Raw genomic sequence first — 25,632 nt, 5'->3', positions numbered from 1 at the left:
TGTGCAGTGTATCGTCAATCTTTTTTTTTCTTTTTCAGTCTTTACCTTACAAAGATGGCGGGGAACCATAACATAAGAGGGTGACACTACAGTGAACAAGTCTCCCAAGCAGGAGAGAGAGAGGAGAGAGACGACAGATATCACCCTCTGCCCTCTTCACTGGCTTAAATGTCACCGAGGTGTCAGGGAAGGCGCTCGAGGAGAAAACAGAGAAAACAGTAGGGGGCTCTCCGCTCGCACAAAATGTTCTGACGCCAGGTGAGAGAGAGGGGGGAAGGAGACACTACCACGCAACCTTTGGAGCCCACAAAGGTTCTCTCACCCCGGGCCTGTGGCGCATACATGACAGACCTCATCTTAGAGTGTGTGTGTGTGTGTATGTGTGTGTGTTCATGCATCTGTGTGTGTGTGTGTGACTGTGCGTGCATGTGTGTATATGTGCAACTGTGCATGTATCTTTGCGACTTTTACGACATATGTGTATTTGAAAGTGTGTGTGCGTGTGTGTGCATGTTTGGAAGTGTGTATATGTTTAACTATATTTATTCACTTGTTTAACTTTTCTATACCATAAGTCCCCACTAGAATAGTAAACAAACAAATATTTTACCAACTGGGGACATTTTGTTAGTCCCCACAAGGTCAAATGCTATTTCAAGGGGGTTTAGGGTTAAGGTTAGAATTAGTGTTAGGGTTAGAATTAGGTTTAGGGTTAGGAACTAGGGTTCGTTTTAGGGTTAGGGTTAAGGTTAGGTTTTGGGGTTAGGGTAAGGGTCAGGATTAGAGGTTAGGGAAAATAGGACTTTGAATGGGACTGGATTGTGTTAGTTATACAAGACTGTGTGTGTGTTTGTGTGTGTGTGTGTCTTGGCACGCCCTGCTCCTTCCTGCTCCCTCTTCCTCCTCCAAGGTCTGATATAATGAGTGTCGACAGTCAGACACCCCCCTCAGAATCCCCCCATGCTTTCCTGACGTGTGTCGTGTTGGCGGCTAAAACACAGGGATTACGGAGATCGTGTGGAAGGAGCAAGGAAACAAGCAGCTCATCATGCCAGTCAATAGTGAAGCCTCAGCTCCCAAGGACGAGAGCACTCATTGTCACTGTCTCCTTGTGAGATGACAAGGACAAAGGGAGAGAGAGAGAGGATGAGAGAAAGCCACACACAGACAAAGATAGAGAGAGACATAGGGAGAAGGAATAATGCAGAGAGAGGGAGAGAGAGAGAGACTCATTCCTTTGTGTGCCTGTGCATTGAATAGAGTAGGATACTGGATTGACTGGTGATATAGATACCCATGGTGTGTGTATACATGTTGACTGTGTGCACTTTACATAATGGCGGACTCAAATACAGGGTAAGTGATGATGCATTGCCTCCCTTCCCTATTGAGTAATGAATCCACTATTTTGTTTTAGCACATTGTTGTAGAGCCCTATAGGCTATATTGGTCTACATCTGCAGCTGATCAAATCAATTGTCATCCTAATTCGATAACACAATTCAATTCATTTGAGAAAGATATTATAAACCAGCTTCTAGTTGAGTGCTAGATTACATATAAAATGATTTTACAAAAAAATTACAAAAAAACTAAACTTACTCTAAATAAACAAGCAATTCTGACTGCAAACACAATTACACAGCGTAATTGCTAGCCCTGATCAAACATGCTCTACCCGCTAATTGCCATAGCAATAAAAATAAAAAAATTATTCTCCCTCTTCTCTATATGCTGTTCCTTGCATTGCGCCAATGGCAACGTCTATGTACCCGTTTGATCTGTTTTCTTTTTTTTATTTGTACTCTTGTAAGAAGACTTATGAGAGATAAACTGTACCCAAGGGAAGGTTTTCCTATGTAATCTTCAGAGCAGGATTCAAACTTTGACATGATTGAGAGTTTAGGGCAATGACACACAGGTTGCTTTCAAGGATAAGGACAACATACAAGACCTCTGATAATAATACACAGTTGAAGTCGGAAGTTTACATACACTTTAGCCAAATACATTTAAACTCAGTTTTTCACAATTCCTAACATTTAATCCCAGTAAAAATTAGGATCAGTTAGGATCACCACTTTATTTTAAGAATGTCAGATGTCAGAATAATAGTAGAGAGAATGATTTATTTCAGCTTTTATTTCATTCATCACATTCCCAGTGGGTCAGAAGTTTACATACACTCAATTAGTATTTGGTAGCATTGCCTTTAAGCCTATGCCATTGAAACACACAGGGACTTATTAATCATTGAGCACTTCCTACGCCATCCACTAGATGTCACCAGTCTTTACAAAGTGGTTTGAGTCTTCTACTGTGAAAACTGACCGAACAAGAGACTTGGGAAGTTGGTCATAAGCGGCTGGCCTATACTACTCTGGCGCGCGAGTGCATGTTTGGGTACTCTCGTTCCAATACGTTTTAAAAGAGAATGCAATCGTCCGCCTTGAATATTATTGAAGTTCTGATTGAAAAAGGCCCTAATGATTTATGCTATACAACGTTTGACATGTTTGAACGAACGTAAATATTTTTTCCCCCTCTTTGGTGAAGACAAGTCCGGCGGGCGACGTTCATGTTTTTGAGTAGCCTACAGGATGCGCTAACAACACAGAGCTTTTTGGACATAGATTATGAGCTTTTTCGAACAAAACTACATATGTTATGGACCTGGGATTCCTGGAAGTACCTTCTGATGAAGATAATCAAAGGTAAGGGAATATTTACATAGTATTTTTGATTTTAGATCTCTCCAACATGGCGCCTAGTCTGTATCGCCAAGCCTTTTCTGAGCACAGGACCTCGTTTATTGCAAAGTGTGATTTCCCAGTAAAGTTATTTTTAAATCTGGCAATGCGGTTGCGGTTGCGTTCACGAGATGTTAATCTATAATTCTTTGAATGACAATATATAATTTTACATATGGTTTCTAATAGTAATTATTTAATTTGTTGTGCTGATTGACTGGCGGTATTGGGGGGAAAATTATTTTCTCAACATCAACGCCATTGTAAAATGCTGTTTTTGGATATAAATATGAACTTGATAGAACAAAAAATGCATGTATTGTCTAACATAATGTCCTAGGAGTGTCATCTGATGAAGATTGTCAAAGGTTAGTGCATAATTTCAGCTGGTTTTCTGCTTTTGGTGACGCCGGTCTTTGCATTGACAAAACATTACACAAAGCTATTTTCAATGTACTGTCCTAACATAATCTAACTTTATGCTTTCGCCGTAAAGCCTTTTTGAAATCGGACAACGTGGTTAGATTAAGGAGATGTTTATCTTTCAAAGGGTGTAAGATAGTTGTATGTTTGAGAAATTAGAATTATGACATTTAATTGTTTTCAAATTTGGCACTCTTGATATTTCACCTGCTGTTGATAGGGTGTACTAGGGGTGGGATGCTTGCGTTGCCTTCCACAAGCTTCCCACAATACGTTGGGGGAATTTTGGCCCATTCCTCCTGACAGAGCTGGTGTACCTGAGTCAGGTTTGTAAGGCCTCCTTGCTCGCACACACCTTTTATGTTCTGTCCACACATTTTCTATAGGATTGAGGTCAGGGCTTTGTGATGGCCACTCCAATACCTTGACTTTGTTGTCCTTAAGCCATTTTGTCATATCTTTGGAAGTATGCTTGGGGTCATTGTCCATTTGGAAGACCCATTTGCGACCAAGCTTTATCTTCCTGACTGTTGTCTTGAGATGTTGCTTCAATATATCCACATAATTTTCCTCCCTCATGATGCCATCTATTTTGTGAAGTGCACCAGTCCCTCCTGCAGCAAAGCACCCCCACAACATGATGCTGCCACCCCCGTGCTTTGCGGTTGGGATGGTGTTCTTCGGTTTGCAAGCGTCCCCCTTTTTCCTCCAAACATAACTCGGGTCATTATGCCAAACAGTTCTATTTTTGTTTCATCAGACCAGAGGGCATTTCTACAAAAAGTATGATTTTTGTCCCCATGTGCAGTTGCAAACCGTAGTCTGGCTTTTTTATGGCGGTTTTGGAGCAGTGGCTTCTTCCTTGCAGAGCGGCTTTCAGGTTATGTCAATATAGGACTCGTTTTACTGTGGATATATATACTTTTATACCTGTTTCCTCCAGCATCTTCACGAGGTCCTTTGCTGTTGTTCTGGGATTGATTTGATTTACACTTCGCACCAAAGTACATTCATCTCTAGGAGACAGAGCGCGTGGTCCCATGGTGTTTATACTTGCGTACTATAGTTTGTACATATGAACGTGGTACCTTCAGGCGTTTGGAAACTGCTCCCAAGGTTGAACCAGAGTTGTGGAGGTTATTTTTCTGAGGTCTTGGCTGATTTCTTTAGATTTTCCCATGATGTCAAGCAAAGAGGCACTGAGTTTGAAGGTAGGCCTTGAAATACATCCTCAGGTACACCTCCAATTGACTCAAATGATGTCAATTAGCCTATCAGAAGCTTCTAAAGCCATGGCATCATTTTATGGAATTTTCCAAGATGTTTAAAGGCACAGTCAACTTAGTGTAAGTAAACCTCTGACCCACTGGAATTGTGATACAGTGAATTATAAGTGAAATAATCTGTCTGTAAACAATTGTTGGAAAAATTACTTTGTGTCATGCACAAAGTAGAAGTCCTAACCGACTTGCCAAAACTATAGCTTGTTAACAAGACATTTGGGGAGTGGTTGAAAAATTAGTTTTAATGACTGCAACCTAAGTGTACGTAAACTTCCGAAATCAACTGAACAACTCAGACATAGCATGAATTCTAAATATTACCTTTGACATAAGACCTATTTGCTGTTGATAAAATGGTAGATCCAAAAGGTTAGTTTTGAACTAATGCATGATTTTTGAACGTACCTTTTCTCAGAATAATGGAGATAGTCAATGCATTCAGTTGAACATTCATAACAAACTACCTGTCTCCCGGTATCAAGCTTATCTCCATGGTTACACAGCCTATCCTTAAACTTATCGATTATATCCACAGCGATGTTCACTGACATTGACATTTTTTTGTTGACAGCTAATGGCAGAACTTAAACCAGAAACATTGTTGATTTTTTTGTTTTTTTGTGTTATTGTCTGTGTGTTGAACGTCATCGGAAAATGAATGGCGAGACAGGAAAAGAGATAGTAAAGACTGAACACAGTAGGAAGTCTTCAGGTATTCAGCGGTGGTCACCAATCGATACGGTAAGGTAAATTAGAAAGGGGAATTGGGTTTGCACATTAAATAATCCAAAGTCATTACCAAAGCTGATTATGAGAGAGAAAAAAGCCTCACTTAAAACTATTTAGTTAATTGGAACAACTCTAGGTGGGGTATTTAAAAACCAAGCTGGAAGATGGAGGGATGGAGATAGAAAATGAAAGAAGATTAAAGGATGAGTGAACTGCGGATGTTACACAAAGTCACAGATGGGTGGTTTCTGCAGCTAAATAAAACAAACTAGCCATTACAGTACATAAACTACAGTGGCTATCACGTAAACCTGTCACGCCCTGACTAGGTGAACTCGGGTATTTTGGTCATGTTTGCGTTATAGCCTTGTGTTAGCTCTATGTGGTTTATTTCTATGTTGGGTTCTGTCAATTCCCAATCAGAGACAGCTGTCGCTAGTTGTCTCTGATTGGGATCACATTTAAGTTCCTTTTTCCCCCACGCTGTTTGTGGGGTGTTGCCTCTTTGTGTTTTGAGCAGTTAACGTATCGGCATTTTCTTGGTTTTGTGTACGTGTTTATTTCAGTGTGAAGAATAAACATGTGTTCGCTCCCAGCTGCGCTTTGGTCCGCTTCCTCATCACCCGACGACGATCGTTACAGAACACCCCACCAAACCAGGACCAAGCAGCGGGAGGATAAGGAGCGCGAGAGATGGGCTCGTGAGGGGAAGGAGTTCTGGACCTGGGAGGAGATCATGTCGGGGAAAGGACCCTGGCGGAAGGATTCCCAGGTCGAGGAGGTAATGCCAGCCGGTGGACGGAGTCGCAGGCGGCGGTCGAGGAGGCCCGGAAGACACCCCCAATAATTTTTTTTTGGGGGGGGCTAATGGGGTGGTCCGGAAGGGCAGAGGAAGAGCCCAGACCACTGCTCTCGTGGAGGATGACGCCGGAGGAGGAGACGAAGATGAGACGGTTGATTGAGGACCTGCTGAGGGAAGATCTGGAGGAGGAGCCATGGGATGCGGAGTTGCGCGCTGTGTCGCCAGTGCGCCCGCACAGCCCGGTGCGTCCGGTGGACATGCCCAGCACATGCCGTGCTAGGATGGGCATCCAGCCAGGTCGAGTGGCTAAACCGGCTCCACGCTTCAGTTCACCAGTGCGTGTTCACAGTCCTGTCTGGCCCGTCCCTGCTCCCCGCACCAAGTCCACAGTGCATGTCCACAGTCCTGTCCGGCCCGTCCCTGCTCCCCGCACCAAGTCAGTGGTGCGTATGCCCAGTCCGGCCCGGCCCGTTCCTGCTCCCCGCACCAAGCCAGTGGTGCGTGTTCCCAGTCCGGCCCGGCCCGTCCCTGCTCCCCGCACCAAGTCAGTGGTGCGTGTCCCCAGTCCGGCCCGGCCCGTTTCTGCTCCCCGCACCAAGCCAGTGGTGCGTGTTCCCAGTCCGGCCCGGCCCGTCCCTGCTCCCCGCACCAGGTCAGTGGTGCGTGTCCCCAGTCCTTTCCGGCCCATTCCTGTTCCCCGCACCAAGCCCACGGTGCATGTCCACAGTCCTGTCCGGCCCGTTCCTGTTCCCCGCACCAAGCCCACGGTGCATGTCCACAGTCCTGTCCGGCCCGTCCCTGCTCCCCGCACCAAGCCCACGGTGCGTGTCCCCAGTCCTGTCCGGCCCGTTCCTGTTCCCCGCACCAAGCTCACGGTGCATGTCCACAGTCCTGTCCGGCCCATTCCTGTTCTCCGCACCAAGCCCACGGTGCGTGTCCACAGTCCTGTCCGGCCCATCCCTGCTCCCCGCACCAAGCCCACGGTGCGTGTCCACAGTCCTGTCCGGCCCGTCCCTGCTCCCCGCACCAAGTCAGTGGTGCGTGTCCCCAGTCCGGTCCGGCCCGTTCCTGTTCCCCGCACCAAGCCCACGGTGCGTGTCCACAGTCCTGTCCGGCCCGTCCCTGCTCCCCGCACCAAGCCCACGGTGCGTGTCCACAGTCCTGTCCGGCCCGTCCCTGCTCCCCGCACCAAGTCAGTGGTGCGTGTCCCCAGTCCGGCCCGGCCCGTTCCTGCTCCCCGCACCAAGCCAGTGGTGCGTGTTCCCAGTCCGGCCCGGCCCGTTCCTGCTGCCCGCACCAAGCCAGTGGTGCGTGTCCCCAGTCCGGCACGGCCCGTGTCCGGTCCACCGGTGCCCAATCCTGTTCCGGTCGACGGCTCCGCTCCGGAGTCTGAGCATGCCGCTCCACAGTGGTCCAGTCCGGGCCAGAGTGGTAGGGCTAAGGTGGAGGCGGGGTAAAGAACACGCCCGGGGCCAGAGCCTCCACCGAGGGTGAGGTGCCCACCCGGGTCCCCCCCTAATAGACTTAAGTTTGGTGCGCCGGGAGTACGCACCGTTGGGGGGGGGGGGGTACTGTCACGCCCTGACTAGGTGAACTCGGGTATTTTGGTCAGGGTGTGTCATGTTGGGTATTTTTCCTTGGTTTGTTTTCTATGTTTGCGTTATAGCCTTGTGTTAGCTCTATGTGGTTTATTTCTATGTTGGGTTCTGTCGATTCCCAATCAGAGACAGCTGTCGCTAGTTGTCTCTGATTGGGATCACATTTAAGTTCCTTTTTCCCCCACGCTGTTTGTGGTGTGTTGCCTCTTTGTGTTTTGAGCAGTTAACGTATCGGCATTTTCTTGGTTTTGTGTACGTGTTTATTTCAGTGTGAAGAATAAACATGTGTTCGCTCCCAGCTGCGCTTTGGTCCGCTTCCTCATCACCCGACGACGATCGTTACAAAACCGTGATGTACGGTATATTCGAAATTGTTGAAATTAGACTCTCACTATCCAAAAGAGTTTTACCAAGCTACAGGTAACTGCGAAAAATAAAAGGAAACACTTAAGTAAATGAGGGTTACAAATTGTATTGAAAGCAGGTCCTTCCACACAGGTGTGGTTCCTGAATTAATTAAGCAAAAAACATTCCTTCATCCTTAGGGTCATGTATTAAAATGCCCAGTTGCCTATTATTTTGGCTACCATGTCTAGTTACCTCAGTGCCTTGGAAAGAGGGGTCTCAAAGGAGCATAGGGGTGCCTTGGAAAGAGGGGTCTTACAGTGCATTCGGAAAGTATTCAGACCCCTTCACTTATTGCACATTTTGTTACGTTACAGCCTGATTCTAAAATTGATTAAAATGTTGTTTTTCCACTCAACAATCTACACACAATACCCCATAATGACAAAGCAAAAACAGGTTTTTAGAAATGTTTGCAAATATATTAAACATTTTAAAAATAAAATATCACATTTACATAAGTATTAAGACACTTTACGCAGTACTTTGTTGAAGCACATTTGGCAGTGATTACAGCCTTGAATCTTCTTTGGTATGATGCTACAAGCTTGGCACAACAGTATTTGGAGAGTTTCTCCAATTCATCTCTGCAGATCCTCAAGCTCTGTCAGGTTGGATGGGGAGTGTTGCTGCACAGCTATTTTCAGGTCTCTCCATAGATGTTCGATCAGGTTCAAGTCCGGGCTCTGGCTAGTGTTGTGACGTGTCTACCATTAATGTGATGACGGCTATTCATTGAATAATTACCTCCGACGTTGAAACATTACCCGATTAAATTAATTATGTAACAATTAACTCATTAGGAATCTGGGGCACCATGGGAAAGTTTGTTTAATGAGTTTCCGTTTCCTGAATTAACTCAATAATTTATCAGAATATATCGTTATCATCCCAGCCATCAATTAATAATTTCCTCATATCAGCCTCATTATGAACATCGTTGACCTCGTAAATCTGCACAAACCCTAGCCTAAAAGTGATGATTCAGCAATACATAAATTGTCTTAATAATTTATTTACTAACTAAATAATCACACATAAATACATAAACACACACACGTTATAGGTTATTGATTACTAACATAATGCAATGAAAATACCCTAGTGGACTAACCCGATATGATGGCTTGTTACACAATGGAAAGGGAGGGGCATGTAAGGAGAGGGAGAGACAAAGAGAGTGGGCTGGTACATACATGTGGAAGCTATGCTCAAGAGAATGAATACTTTGCACATGAACGACCACTCATTCAGAAAAGAAATGCAACACATATATTTATGTGTGTATGTCTTTGTCGTCTCTTTGTTGAAATCACCAGGTCCGTCTATGGGGAGTAGTTTGACAGAAGTCTCTGATTTGTCCACCAGAGGACACAATGTCCTTTGTAGTTGTAGTTTCTTTGTTCTGGAGTGTTTGTTAGAATGTATCCATCAGAGATGTATCACACAGTGGTGATAGGGAAATATTATTATTTTCTCGTCTTCGGTCGAGTTTCCTAGACTATTTTAACATGTACAGCTGCAGACTGTTAATGTGTAGTCTTTATCTTCTTCACTCATTGAGAGTTACAATTTTCTGGTGTTGTAGTTTTAAATCATTTGTCAGCCGTGTAGCCACTGCTCCACACTGTCTGGTCAGTATTTAAATTGCAACCATTTCAACGTGTGGACTGCGTCCTCACGTTCTCTGGTCTAGTATGTTAATTCTTCAGCGAGTCCTTTTAAGTACTCGCCTTGGAGGATGGTTCCATTATGTTGCCACAATGTCTGTGCTCACATGGGCGTGGTTACTGACTTGGCAAAAGTTTATAAGAAAAATAATTATAATCTAATTTAGAAGGCTAAAGTCACATTGCTATCTTTTCACAAATAGTTTCATATTTAATTATCTAAGTTTTACAACATTTAGATGCAAACCTGGTAACTCGGACGTGTCTACTTTCAGAGTTACAGGTATCATGTTATACCATCCGTAATGACGTTACAAATTGCTAAATGATATGACATGATTATTGTTTGGATCCCCAAAAATAATTTCCCATATTCTTTATGTTAGAAATATTGTTTCATTATTCACTTTTGGATGTTGGAGTTCTGGCAAAGTCTCCTTTTGATTCCCACCAAGGAGAGAGTCATGCCACATGGACACTCAAGGAAATTCAGAGACTTGTCCCAAAGCCACTCCTTCATTGTCTTGGCTGTGTGCTTAGGGTTGTTGTCCTGTTGGAAGGTGAACCCCAGTATGAGGTCCTGAGTGCTCTGGAACAGGTTTTCATCAAGGATCTCTATGTACTTTGCTCCGTTCATCTTTCCCTCGATCCTGACTAATCTCCCAGTCCCTGCCACTGAAAAACTGGCCAAAGAGTTCAATCTTGGTTTCATCAGACCAGATAATCTTGTTTCTCATGGTCTGAGAGACCTTTAGATGTCTTTTGGAAAACTCCAAGCGGGCTGTCATGTGCCTTTTACTGAGAAGTGGCTTTCATCTGGCCACTCTACCATTAAGGCCTGATTGGTGGAGTGCTGCAGAGATGGTTGTCCTTCTGGAAGGTTCTCCCATCTCCACAGAGGAACTCTGGAGCTCTGTCAGAGTGACCATTCGGTTCTTGGTCACCTCCCTTACCAAGGACCTTCTCTCCCGACTGCTCAGTTTGGCCTGGACGGCCAGCTCTAAGTCTTGGTGGTTCCAAACTTCTTCCATTTAAGAATGATGGAGGCCACTGTGTTCTTGGGGACCTTCAATGCTGCAGACATTTTTTGGTACCCTTCCTCAGATCTGTGCCTCGACACAATCCTGTCTCAATTTCGAGTCTCATAGCAAAGGGTCTGAATACTTATGTAAGTAAAGTATTTATGTTTTTTTTTATTTTGTATACATTTTCATTATGGGGTATTGTGTATAGATTGATGAGTACTTTTTTTAAATCAATTTTAGAAGAAGGCTGTAACGTAACAAAATTCAGAAAAAGTGCAGGGGGCCGGAATACTTTCTGAATGTACTGGTGTGCATTAATGGTGTGCGTGCGTGTGTGTGAGTGTGTGTGTGTCAGTCACCAGATCTCAACCCAATTGAACATGGGAGATAAGGGACTATAAATAGAAGTTCACTAAATATGGAATAAGGTGCTATTTGGGATGCAATCACAATATCTTCAATACAGAGCCATAGCATGAGCAAAATACTTTTTACTAGGACTTAATAAGGACACAGGCTGCGGTAACACTGAGGCCTCCTCTCTGTACTCTGCCCTGTGTTGTGGAGATGTAGACTTATGAGCTTTCTGAGCAATTTCCTGAACATCCCAGGTCTCATGCATACCCTATACTGAACATGGGGCACTACACTGCAAACTGTGAAATCTAAGCAAGCCTAAATATCTGATATCGAGTGACTTAAAATGTGAGTTTTATTTCGTACCAACATTATTGGCAGATAATTTAGTTATTTAAAAACATTTTAAAGGCTTTAATTCAAAAAGTGAAATTGATCTTATTTCAATATATTTTACCTTAATCGTCTTATTAATAAAAATATCCTGAAATATAAGATACATTAAGATAGATTTCACATTTTGCAGTGTAGGCTTTTCCCCTTTCAGGTTCTTATTTAATTCAATATTTTTCCTGACTTGTTTACTCCTCTTCCCTGACCCTATACACAGTATAGCCTAGTAGTTTATCCTCTCCAAGCAGGTTCTGCTCTTTTACACACGAGCTGGCCCAGTCCAAGGAGTGTGTTTGATTCTCCATGCTAGCATAGTAAATATAATGTCCAATACATTGCTTCATACGTAGCGGTATAGAATAGAATGGAATAGAGCTGTTTTAATTGCACACACACACACACACACACACACACACACACACACACACACACACACACACACACACACACACACACACACACACACACACACACACACACACACACACACACAGAAATAGATAAATAGATATTGTAGATTTTGTATCTCATTTACATGTTAACGCTAACACTATCACTGTAGCACAACAGAACTTTGGGCAGCCTATGTGTTTATCCACCATCTGTTTCAGTATGTGCCAGCTTCTAATGGAATGGTGTCAGAAACTTATGGGGTACAAGTACACTAACTTGTTAGTCTTTGAGGCGCATTATTATTATTTTTTCCTTACTGAGGAAATTACTATTTAAATTCAATGAAATCTGGTGACTAGTTTAGATTGAATAGTGCTTACAGTGTGAATATCAGTGACTTATTCATTGAGAGCCAGTATCCATAGCAATATGTTTGTGTGTCTGTGTTCTGTACTACACACGTGCGTTTGTGTTAGAAGAGTGCAGCAGCTGTAGCAGCTGCGGAGGATGATGCAGCAGTCACAGGGGCGTGGGAGGAGAAGCATCATATTACCGGCCCCATCATTATTATCACATTAGCATACTTTTGAGATCGAGCCAATGGCCCTGAAAAGATGGGACACACACACACACACACACACACACACACACACACACACACACACACTCACAGAAACACACTTGCATGCATACACACACACACACACACAAGAATGTGCACACAAACACACACACACACACACACACACACACACAATGACACAATGACACACACACAATGACACACACACACCTACCAGCCAACATAATTTGATCTCTAAGCTTAAGCGATGATGCTTGCAACCCCACACCCATTAGTCTTGCTTTATTGGTCTTATTAGTAAGTCACTCAATTAATGACTAAGACTGTTAGCTCGTCCTCCATCTGCCTGGGCTTTGATAACTCATTAATGTAGAGATCCTCATCCTCCTCTCTGCCCCTGGTCAGGATTACACACACAGAGCCGACTGATTGCATTTCACTTCGACTCCATCCACTCCATATTCAAATATGGCCGTCTATATTAAAATAGTAAATTGTCAGGGCATTTCTATATATGTGGACTTTATGCGCCAAAATCTAAAGATTTGTATTTGCTTCACTGTCAGTAGAAAATAACCCATAGCTAATGGATTATGTTATCTGTTGTAGTCAGCTCTATGAGGTCTATGTACTTAAATGCCTCATGACAGTCGGTGTTGCATTAAGCCAAGGCTTTTTAGTCAAAGCAATTTAGAGGAAAGTAGTATTCCAATTGAGTTCTTTATCGTCTGGGATGGCCCTGTGTGTAATGAATGCATTACATAGGCCAAACAACACTCTGTGATGCCGGCGAATAAATGTTTAGCCTCAAATTACTCAAAGCCCATATGATGAACTGTAAAGAACCATACATTTACTGTGCATGTTGAATGAGTGTCAGAGTAAAATCAATTGGAAAGTTAAATGAGGTCTCCGTCGTGAATATGAATTTCTTTAATGACCCCAACTGCCGACCAGTCACAATATCCATTTGCTGTATCACTATAGCTGTATCAGCATTATATACAGTATACCCTAAGTGCCTGTAGTTTAAGTGATGGGTGATGCAAGGACATACCGCTAGCATAGCCAAAGCATAAATACCCTCCCCAAGACAGATCCACAATAGCTGGCTAGGCTGTTACTGGCTAACCAAGCTTAGCATGGTGCAAAGGGGAAGGGCTGTTCAGCTAGCATCTATAGCTGCAAAGGAAACGGTTAAATTATTTCAGTTTTACATGGGGAAAAACAAACAACCAAAATGAAATATACATTGATCACCAAACATTCCTTGAAGTTAGAAGCATTGAAGCATCTGTCAACTGGAGCTCCCAACGAGTAAGGAAAACCAGATGAAATAGTTGCTGGTCATCGAAGGATTGTTTATTTTATACACTAAGAACAACACCACTCTCTATCCCAACCCTCAACTCAACCGCCCACTTCCCCAGGCCACTCCTACTCCTTGGCATTGAAGTCATAATCAGTAATAATTTATTCATAAAGACCTATTTGCTTGAGAGAAAAATGTACTTCTTAGCGGTCACCTCCTTTCAGAGGCCGTGCAACGGCAAATCCTTGGGGAGTGCCGTGTCGTATGCTGGCACACTTTGATCACCGGAATGAAAGTTAGTTTTAGATATGGGAAGGAGAGAGAAGAGAGAGAAGAAGCTCAGACAAGGGGACCTTGCCATTCACATTAATAGGTTTGGAAAACTTTGTACTTTCTGGACATTGTGTCATCACCCTGACACATTCAAAACAAATTGGGCACCGGAAGGAGAGGGAGAGATGGAGGGAGAAAGGAGTTAAATAAATGTTTAAAAGACTTCTACCTGGAAGGTAGGGTCTCTGCTTTGCTCTCCACCATTTAAGTTTGGACAAATATCCCTACTTTAAGAACAAAATGTCCCTGCACCAAACAACCCCTCTTGAGCATTCTGTATATTTTTATGAGCGTGTTTTTCTGACATTTTATTTTAGACTCACCTCACGTTCAGTCCAATAAATGTTACATACCTGTGTTTTTAAATAAACTGGAAATGTTTTGCTGTTTGTATAATTTGCTCTGTAATATTTTCCTGTATATTCAGAGGTTTGTGTTGAAATACTGACATCAATTGATCATGGTGTAGTTTTACCACCTTGATAATCTAAATATATTCAAAGCAATCCGTTTCTGTCAGTGGCGTGTATTCATGGACACAGTATATTCTATTTGACAAGAGCACATGTTCACTCAACAACCCTCAAGCCACCACAGTTTTTCTGATCTTGCAAACTTGGGCAGTTCCCTTAACCGACATAGAAAGTCTAAAAAACACATTATGGCAAGCCTGAAACTAAAGCTCTTTGGTCGAGTCCGGAACAATGAGGCTCTCGAACCAGGCCGCAGTGATCAGTGTCCAGAGGCACAACAAAGAGGTGAAGAAAAACAGAGACATTCTGAAGAAACTGGTCATCGCAGTAATGTACTTGGGAAGGCAGGAGCAAGTCTTCAGGGAGCACGATGAGTCAGCAACAATTTTGTGGAACTTGTCAATGCATTTGTAGTGTTTGACACTGCCGTGGTGTCATCCTCATAGCAGCCAGGAGGATGACACCACAGACATATCCTGCAAATGTCAATTGACAATCATAGCACACTATATCAAAGGATAAATAAGGATGTTATATGCTTGAGATTCCTGGGGTTTTTTAGTTGTGAGTGCAGAGAGAAATGCAGAGGCTAAACTATTGGCAAATACAACCAAGCAGCCAAATTCATTTTCCAGACTTACAATTGGGCAAGTTGCAAGAGAGGGCAGCGAAGTGGGGTTCAGGCGCTCGTGAAAAGCCACTCTCAATATGCCCTGTTTATTCATTGTTATGCCCACAAAGTACATTTAGTTTTATGACAAGGGACAAGCAATATTTTTTTTATTTTTTTATCCATGGACAGTTGTCATAACTTTTTTATCCGGTCATGCAAAAAGACAAGCATGCTTACTGAGGTTGACAATACCATTCAGGTACAGGGAGGTTGTGCCACTCCTTGGAACTTCAAAAGTAGAGCAGTGCATGCTGTGCACGAAGGCCAGAGGTCATTGGACATGGTTTTTGATCAGATCAATATTGAGCCAGGCTGGGATAAATATTAAATCGTCCAGAGCAGTGCTCTGAAACAGAAACTGAAGGAGTTCATGTTACAAGTACGAAAGGTCATTTTCCTGTCTGAAAAGGATTCAAACCTACATACACAATCGTTGTGGACAAGAGAGACAAAAAAATGTAAATGGAAGAGAGTGTACTGCATGAACTTAAGTCCAGCGGAGTAGGCTACTGTATTACAGAGTCATTGACCATTTTTCAGCATGAAAGAGAGGAAGATGTTATTCTTCTGCAAGTAGGGTAAATCAACATGTTTTTTTCTCTTTTCTCTTGCGCGCATACGCACGCACGCACGCACGTTCGCACACACACACACACATACACACTGATTGATTGGACTGAATTGTTTTTGGTGTTTTTAAATTGCTAATGTATTAGACTAGGTATATTGTTGATGTTGTTGAAATGTTGAAGTTGAAATGGTTTGTGTTGTCAGCTTCGCCGTAAGATGATGCGTAGCTAGGATTCCATCCAATTGGCAACAAATTTTAATGCGAATATTCTAAAACGCAAATTTTCCCACCAGTGGCGTGTTTCCACAAAACGGACTTGTTGCGGATAAAGGTCAGTGCACACAAAATATAATTTTTCATGTATCTAATAAAAATCTAAAGTTTCCATCATATTTTCAACTCTATTAATAAGTTTGTCACAAAAACTGTTGGGTTATATAGCAAACGTGTATACTCTGGTCTTGGCACATGCACTCTAGCCAAAGGCTCACAAATACAGTGCGGGTAGGCTGTGCGGGTAGGCTAGTCTACATGATAAGAATATTATGGATAAGAGCAAGAATTGTTCTTCAAGCATTAAACATCATGTCATAAGAATAAGACCTTGGATATTTAGGAGCATCAATGTACACTTTCACAACTCTGTGAAGTGCAGGTGGATAGATGGCAGCATTCGCGCAAAACTGAAAGCACGAAGCACCGCATTTAACCAAGGCAAGGTGACAGGGAATATTGCAGGATACAAACACAGTAGTCGTTCCCTCCGCAAGGCAATCAAACAGCCAAAACGTCATATTCGAGACAAAGTGGATTCGCAATTCAACGGCTCAGACACGAGACGTACATCGGTTGCTCCACTAACAGTTTTGTGATTATGCTGCGGGACTTAGAGGTAATTTGTGGTTTAGTACGGTACCCTGCGTCACCACTTCATTGCTCCAGACCAGCGCAACAAGGGGGAGTTAGAGCACTGATTATGCTTTTGGGTCCTACTGTGTCTCTAACTGACAATGAATGGGTGACATAAACATAAATAGAAAAGGATAATTGTGTACAACTTCAGTGTTACTTACTAAAACTGTTGTTACACTAAGATCTTTATTCTTTTGTTTTGTTAGGATTATTTTGCTCTTACTGTAGTACTGTAGTCCACTCCCGACCGATCATGTCGTACAGCACTTGAGTGGTGCAAAGTCTAAGACACTGCATTGCAGTGCAAGCTCTGTTGCTACAGATGCTAGTTCAATACCCGTGCCGTCCGTGACAGGGAGGCCCATGAGATGACCGTAGGTTTTTGGTTTCTCTCCTTCTAAAAACAGAAATAAATAATTATAAATAACAAACTGGCTTTATTTACAAATTAGTAACAATGTCTCACCCCATATTCAAGAATGGCCTTTTTTCTCGCTCATTTTATGTTATTTGAAAATAACGAAATCATCTCCAAAATATTGTTATTTTTAAACAAAGCGATTATCATTATTATTAATTTAGAATTATATAAAAGCCCCTTGGATATTCTCACAGATATATTATATCTGGAGGACAATATATATTGGTCATGGCTCCCGAGTGGTACACAATGGGATTGCCTTGCAGTTCTCCAGCTGTATCCACTGCAACACTTTTAGGGGCATGGCACTAATAATGGCGCTGACTAGGGAAACATTCCCACTGTTCTAGCAGGTAGCTGGACAATATACTTGCCTAGATGGAGGGCAGGGGGGAAATTCTATCATCAAATGTATTTCTAAGTTAGGCTCTAAGTTAAGTATTATTATTATTATTATGTATCACATCCAACCGTGATTGGGAGTCCCATAGGCAGGCGCACAACCTACAAAATATCATTATATATTATCAAGTTGATGGCACAGTCATATAGCCAGCACCTACATAAAGCTGAGTGACTCACTCATTCATGGCCTTGGATCAAAATAAATAAGTACCAACATTCTTTCTGGTAGTCTTTAATAAAGAAATGTTTTGGTCAACCTGACCTGGACACCATGTACAGTTTTATAATAGCCCATTATGGGCTATTAGCAGGACAATATACCTTTACCAACAGTATTTTGAAAGCTGTCTAGGTCACCGTATCGCAATGCAAACTGTGTTGTTACAGATACCTGTGCCGGCTACCACCGGGAGACCCATGAGGTGGCTTTTGGTTTTAATTTAGAAACCTCCAATCCTCTATATGTAATTATTGGTGGAGAGTCACGTCATATTTTTCAAAATATACTGTAGGCCTATCGTAAGCGACATGAGTCTCAATAGTGTTGAGTAATGTGCTGTTAAAAGTGGTGTAGGTCTTATTTATTTAAAGAGTATATTGAAGTTAGAAACAATATGATTTCAAGCATTAGTCTACAACTATTTTAGCAACGTTTCACGCTGCTCTGAGACAAGCATGGGGACTGGTCTTGATAAATCAATTACATTTTTATTTTGACTGAATCTCCGTTTGGGTATTGGTTAGACTAAAATGATGATATAGAAATGTTATGCCCTTAGTGTAACCTTTATTTAACTAGGCAAGTCAGTTAAGAACAAATTATTATTTACAAGGACAGCCTACTCCTTCCTCCCAGTCGAGGAATATAACCCCGGTCTCCCACGTGCCTGCGCATGACACAGGGATTCTTTAGCTAAATAGCCCAGTACTGTGTAGCCTACTCCCGACCGTCAAGATGTACAGCGCCATATTTTCCATTCCATCCTAACAGAAACCCAGAGGTTTTTTTGTTTTTCTTGGAATATAAACACCATAATATTAAACAAATGAATCCCAAACTCTAAAAGTAATTGGAAAGGTAGATACAAATTATTTGTGACATTGTGGTTACAATAAAGAATGTAAACAAGATGTAAACAAGATGCTGTGTTTTTATTTACAGTGGTGATGGACAGCTGGTGGCATTTTGAAAACAGGTTTTCAAACACTTGTAGCCCGATTATCAGGACAATAGACTCTTTATAGCCTGGCTACTGTAGGTGTGAACATTCCCTTACCTGCAATGTATTCAATGGTTCAGAGTACTTAAGCATCGAATTCATTACAGGTAAGGGGGTGTTCACACCTTACCTCCAAGGACTGGAGTGTTACATTTCTAACTCAAAACAGCAGTACAGTATTTCTTCATCAACATCTTTATACTTTCGTTAATAAAATAACTAGAAAAAACACATACAAAATGTAGATGGTTATTTGAACTTCATTGTAGTTTTACTTCCACCATGCTCCACGATCATGGGTAAAACCTTGCTGAGATGATCAATGTATTTGTTACATTGTAGTATCGTCAATTTCTCTAGCAAAATGTCTTGATGGCCTCAAAAGTTTGCACACACCTGCTCATTCCAGGGTTTTTCTTTATTTTTACTATTGTCTACATTGTAGAATAATAGTGAATACATCACAACTATGAAATAACACATATGGAATCAGTTAAGAACAAATCCTGATTTACAAGGAGAGCCTACAAGGAGACCCAGGGATTATTTAGCTAAATAGCCCAGCACTGTAGCCTACTCCCGACCATCACGTTGTACAGCGCCATATTTTTTGTTCCATCCTAACGGAAACCCATAGGGTTTTTCTTGGAATAGAAACACCATAATATTAATCAATCATAAAATCAGTCCCATATACTATGTCCTTACAAAACAAGGTTTTAAATTCTGTGGTACAGCCACTATTGAAGGCCATCAAATGCTTCTCAAAAATGCCATCTGGTGCTCAAACTAGCACTAACTAGCATTAATGGTACCAGTGGTTGGCACTTAAATAACGTGCCATAGAATACTGCGGCACTACACAAGCTGTGCTGCAGTACGTTGCAAATTTTAAAGGACGGACCACCGTATGTGGCAGGGTTTACAATCAATCACGGACTATAAAAGGCAAACCAGCCACAACGCGGACACCAACGTCTTGCTGCCAGACACGCTAAACACGGTTTTTGCATTGTCATTATGGGGTATTGTGCGTATTTAATTAATTTTAGAATAAGGCTGTAACGTAACAAAATGTGGAAAAAGTGCATGGGTCTGAATACTTTCCGAATGCATTGTTTGTGGTTGAATTTATTCTGCCACTGTGTGACACTCTTTTGGAACTGTGTCTGTGAAACAATGTAAGCCACAGTGGTTGCTCAACTAAAAGTTTTGAGATTATGCTGCGGGATTTAGAGGTAATTTGTACGTTTAGTACGGTACCCTGAGTCACTGCTTCATTGCTCCAGACCAGCACAAGGGGGAGTTAGAGCACTGATTATGCTTTTGGGTACCAAGAAGCTTATGTGTCTCTAACTGACAATGAATGGGTGACATAAACTAAATAGAAACTGATGAAGGATGAAGAAGGTGATTGAAATTAGAACAATAGTGTAAGAATTGCTATTCCACTGTCCTGCACGCACACACCATGAAAAATATACATATTTTTGTGTTTCTACTCATCAGTATTACTTACTAAAACTGTTGTTACATTAAGGTTTTTATTCTAAGAGAAACAAAAATGTTCAATTATATTCCATGATATTCTTAAGATGTATGTGTTGACTGAATATAAGCACGTGATGTCTTCTAAATTATCAATTTGATGGCGCAGTCATATAGCCTCGGCACCTACATAAAGCTGAGTGACTCACTCATTCCTGACTGACTCATCAAATTATTGGTCACATACACATGGTTAGCAGATGTTAATGCGGGTGTAGCGAAATGCTTGTTCTTCTAGTTCCAACAGTGCAGTAACATCTAACAAGTAATCTAACAATTCACATACAACTACATAATACACACAAATCTAACGGGACGGAATAAGAATATGTACATAACAATGGATGAGCGATGGCCGAGAGGCATAGGCAAGGTGCAATAGATGGTATAAGGTACAGTATATGTAAGATATGGTAACATTATTAAAGTGGCATTCTTTAAAGTGACTAGCGATCCATTTATTAAAGTGACCAGTGACATGAGTCCGCCTCTCAGCAGCCTCTCTGAGTTAGTGATTGCTGTTTAGCAGTCTGATGGGCATGAGATAGAAGCTGTTTTTCAGTCTCTCGGTCCCAGCTTTGATGCACCTGTACGGATCGCGCCTTCTGGATGGTAGCGGGGTGAACAGGCAGTGGCTCGAGTGGTTGTTGTCCTTGATGATCTTTTTGGCCTTCCTGTGACATCGGCTGCTGTAGATGTCTTGGAGGGCAGGTAGTTTGCCCCCGGTGATGCGCACCCTCTGGATAGCCTTCCGGATGAGGGCAGTGCAGTTGCCGTACCAGGCGGAGATACAGCCCGATAGGATACTCTCGATTGTGCATCTGTAAAAATTTGTCAGGGTTTTAGGTGACAAGCCACATTTTTTCAGCCTTCTGAGGTTGAAGAGCCACTGTTCTTCACCACACTGTCTTTGTGGGTAGACCATTTCAGTTTGTCTGCGATGTGTACGCCAAGGAACTTAAAACTTTCCACCTTCTCCACTACTGTCCCCTCGATGTGGATAGGTGGGTGCTCCCTTTGCTGTTTCCTAAAGTCCAATATCATCACCTTTGTTTTGTTGACGTTAAGTGAGAGGTTGTTTTCATGACACCACACTCCGAGTGCCATCATCTCCTCCTTGTAGGCTGTCTCGTCATTGTTGGTAATCAAGCCCACTACTGTTGTGTCGTCCGCAAACTTAATGATTGAGTTGGAGGCGTGCATGGCCACGCAGTCATGGGTGAACAGGGAGTACAGGGGGGGGCTGAGCACACACCCTTGTAGGGACCCAGTGTTGAGGATCAGAGAAGTGGAGAGGCTGTTTCCTACCTTCACCACCTGGGGATGGCCCGTCAGAAAGCCCAGGACCCAATTGCACAGGGTGGGGTTGAGACCCAGGGCCTCCAGCTTAATGATGAGCTTGGGGGGTACTATGGTGTTAAATGCTGAGCTGTAGTCAATTAAACAGCATACTTACATAGGTATTCCTCTTGTCCAGATGCATAGGGCAGTGTGCAGTGTTGGGGCGGTATGCAAACTGAAGTGGGTCTAGGGTGGCAGGTAGGGTGGAGGTGATATGATCCTTGACTCATCTCACAAATCACTTCATGATGGGGTAAAGATGCTCTGGCACCCCAATGGTGGAACAAGCTCCCTCACGACGCCAGGACAGCGGAGTCAATCACCACCTTCCGTAGACACCTGAAACCCCACCTCTTTAAGGAATACCTGGGATAGGATATAGTAATCCTTCTAACACCCCCCCCAAAAAAAAATTTATAGATGTACTATTGTAAAGTGGTTGTTCCACTGGATATCTTAAGGTGAATGCACCAATTTGTAAGTCGCTCTGGATAAGAGCGTCTGCTAAATGACGTAAATGTAATGTAAAATGTGAACATATTGAAGCATGTGGAGACAGCTGACTGGGATGGGGATCGATTGAATATGTCAGTAAACACACCAGCCAGCTGGTCTGCGCATGCTCTGAGGACGCAGCTAGGGATGGTGTCTGGTCCAGCAGCCTTGCGAGGGTTAACACATTTAAATATCCGTGACGTGGCTGGATTTCTTTTTGTAGTCCGTGATATTCTGTAGACCCTGCCACATACGTCTCGTGTCAAACCCTTGAACTGCGACTCCACTTTGTCCCTACACCGACATTTCGCTTGTTTGATTGCCTTGTGGAGGGAATAACTACACCAATCGCCCATATTCATAGTCCTTTTTCCAAGGTTAAATGCGGTGGCTCGCACTTTCAGTTTTGCGTGAATGCCGCCATCCATCCATGGTTTCTGGTTAGGGTAGGTTTTAATAGTCACAGTTTGTACAACACCTCCAATGCACTTTCTTATAAACTCACTCAGCGTATAGATCGTTGTTATTCTCTGAGGCTGCCCGGAACATTTCCCAGTCTGCGTGATCAAAATAATCTTGAAGTGTGGATTCCGATTGGTCAGACCAGCATTGCATGGTTCTAGTCACGGGTAAATCTTGTCTGAGTTTCTGGCTATAAGACGGTAGGAGCAAGATGGAGTCATGTTCGGATTTGCCGAAGGGAGGGCGAGGGAGGGCCTTCGCGGAAGTTAGAGTAGCAGTGATCGAGTGTATTGTGAGTGCGAGTGCTGCAATCAATATGCTGATAGAATTTAGGTAGCCTTGCACTCATATTTGCTTTGTTAAAATCCCAGCAACAAAAAAATGCAGCCTCAGGATATATATATATATACAGTTGAAGTCAGAAGTTTACATATACTTAGGTTGGAGTCATTAAAACTTGTTTTTCAACCACTCCACATATTTATTGTTCACAAACTATAGTTTTGGCAAGTCATTTAGGACATCTACTCGTGCATGACACAAATAACTTCTTCAACAATTGTTTACAGATTATTTCACTTATAATTCACTATATCACAATTCCAGTGGGTCAGAAGTTTACATACACTAAGTTGACTGTGCCTTTAAACAGCTTGGAAAATTCCAGAAAATGATGTCATGGCTTTAGAAGCTTCTGATAGGCTAATTGACATCATCTGAGTCAATTGGAGGTGCACCTGTGGATGTATTTCAAGGCCTACCTTCAAACTCAGTGCCTCTTTGCTTGACATCATGGGAAAATCAAAAGAAATCAACAAAGACAGAAAACAAATTGTAGACCTCCACAAGTCTGGTTCATCCTTGGGAGCAATTTCCAAAAGCCTGAAGGTACAACGTTGACCTGTACAAACAATAGTACGCAAGTATAAACACCATAGGACCACGCAGACGTCATACCACTCAGGAAGGAGACGCGCTCTGTTTCTTAGAGATGAACGTACTTTGGTGAGAAAAGTGCAAATCAATCTCAGAACAACAGCAAAGGACCTTGTGAAGATGCTGGTGGAAACAGGTACACAATATTTATATCCACAGTAAAACGAGTCCATAACCTGAAAGGCCGCTCATCAATGATGAAGCCACTGCTCCAAAACCACCATAAAAAAAGCCAGACTACGGTTTGCAAATGCACATGGGGACAAAGATGGTACTTTTTGGAGAAATGTCCTCTGGTCTGTTGAAACAAAAATATAACTGTTTGGCCATAATGACCATCGTTATGTTTGGAGGAAAAAGGGGGAGGCTTGCAAGCCGAAGAACACCATCCCAACCATGAAGCATGGGGGTGGCAGCATCATGTTGTGGGGATGCTTTGCTGCAGGAGGGACTGGTGCACTTCACAAAATAGATGACATCATGAGGGAGGAAAATGATGTGGATATATTGAAGCAGCATCTCAAGACAACAGTCAGGAAGATAAAGCTCGGTCGCAAATAGGTCTTCCAAATGGACAATGACCTCAATCATATTTCCAAAGTTGTGGCAAAATGGCTTAAGGACAACAAAGTCAAGGTATTGGAGTGGCCATCACAAAGCCCTGACCTCAATCCTACAGGGAATTTGTGGGCAGAACATAAAAAGCGTGTTCAAGCAGGAGGAATGAACTCATATATATATATATATGGTTTCCAGTTTACATATAATCCAGTGAAGTTCCTTGAGGGCCGTCATGGTGTCTGCTTGAGGGGGTATATACACTGCTGTGACGATAACTGACGAGAATTCTCTTGGAAGAAAATATGGCAGGCATTTGATTGTAAAGAATTCTATGTCGGGTGAGCAAAAGGACTTGAGTTCCTATATGTTGTTATGATTACACCATGAGTCGTAAATCATGAAGCACACACCCCCGCCCTTCTTCACAGAGAGGTGGTTATCACTGTCGGCCAGACGCATAAAGAAGACCGGTGGCTGAACCGACTCTGAAAACATATCCGGAGAGAGCCATGTTTCCGTGAAACAGAGAATGTTACAATCTCTGATGTCTCTCTGGAATGCAACCCTTGCTCTAATTTTGTCTACCTTGTTGTCAAGAGACTGGACATTGGCGAGTAGTATACTCGAAAGCGGTGGGCGGTGTGCACGCATACGGAGCCTGACCAGGAGGCCGCTCTGTCTGCCTCTTCTGCAGTGACATTGTTTTGGGTCGGCTTCTGGGATTAGTTCCACTGTCCTGGATGGTGGTCCGAATAAAGAATCCGCTTCGGGAAAGTTGTATTCCTGGTCGTAATGTTGGTAAGTTGACGTTGCTCTTATACCCAATAGTTCTTCCTGGCTGTATGTAATAACACTTAAGATTTTCTGGGCTAACAATGTAAGAAATAATACATCAAAAAAATATTTGGCATAGTTTCCTAAGGACTCGAAGTGAGGCAACCATCTCTGTCGGTGCCATTTCTGATAGTCTTTAATATTATTAAAGACCTGATTATTAAAAAATGGAAAGACTATGGCACCACAACAAACCTGCCAAGGGTGGGCCACCCACCAAAACTCACGGACCAGGCAAGGAGGGCATTAATCAGACAGGCAACAAAAACAGCAAAGACAATCCTGAAGGAGCAGCAAAGCTCCACAGCGGAGATTGGAGTATCTGTCCATAGGACCACTTTAAGGCATATACTCCACAGAGCTGGGCTTTGCGAAAGAATGGCCAGAAAAAAGCCATTGCTTAAAGAAAAAAACAAGCAAACACGTTTGGTGTTGGCCAAAAGGCATGTGGGAGACTCCCCAAACATATGGAAGAAGGAACTCTGGTCAGATCCTCAAAAGGTTCAACAGCGGCACCATCGAGAGCATTCTGATTGGTTGCATCACTGCCTGGTATGGCAACTGTTCGGCCTACGACCACAAGGCACTACAGAGGGTTGTGCGAATGACCCAGTATAACACTGGGGCCAAGCTTCCTGCAATCCAGGACCTCTATACTAGGCGGTGTTAGAGGAAGGCCCTAAAAATTGTCAAAGACTCCAGCCACCCTAGTCATAGACTGTTC

The 25,632-nt window shown here is 42.8% G+C and overlaps 1 protein-coding gene across 1 annotated transcript in view; it reads right to left on the bottom strand.

The window, feature by feature from the left end:
* The window catches only part of LOC115205051 (protein diaphanous homolog 2), a 675,845-nt gene that overhangs the window by 78,022 nt on the left and 572,191 nt on the right, over positions 1–25,632 (bottom strand). The gene's annotated exons all lie outside the window — the stretch shown is intronic.

This window comes from Salmo trutta, chromosome 13 (assembly GCF_901001165.1).
Source record: "Salmo trutta chromosome 13, fSalTru1.1, whole genome shotgun sequence".
In the NCBI taxonomy this organism is placed as follows: domain Eukaryota; kingdom Metazoa; phylum Chordata; class Actinopteri; order Salmoniformes; family Salmonidae; genus Salmo; species Salmo trutta.
Note: the sequence above shows the minus strand (reverse complement) of the source record. Positions and strands in the feature narration are given on the sequence as shown.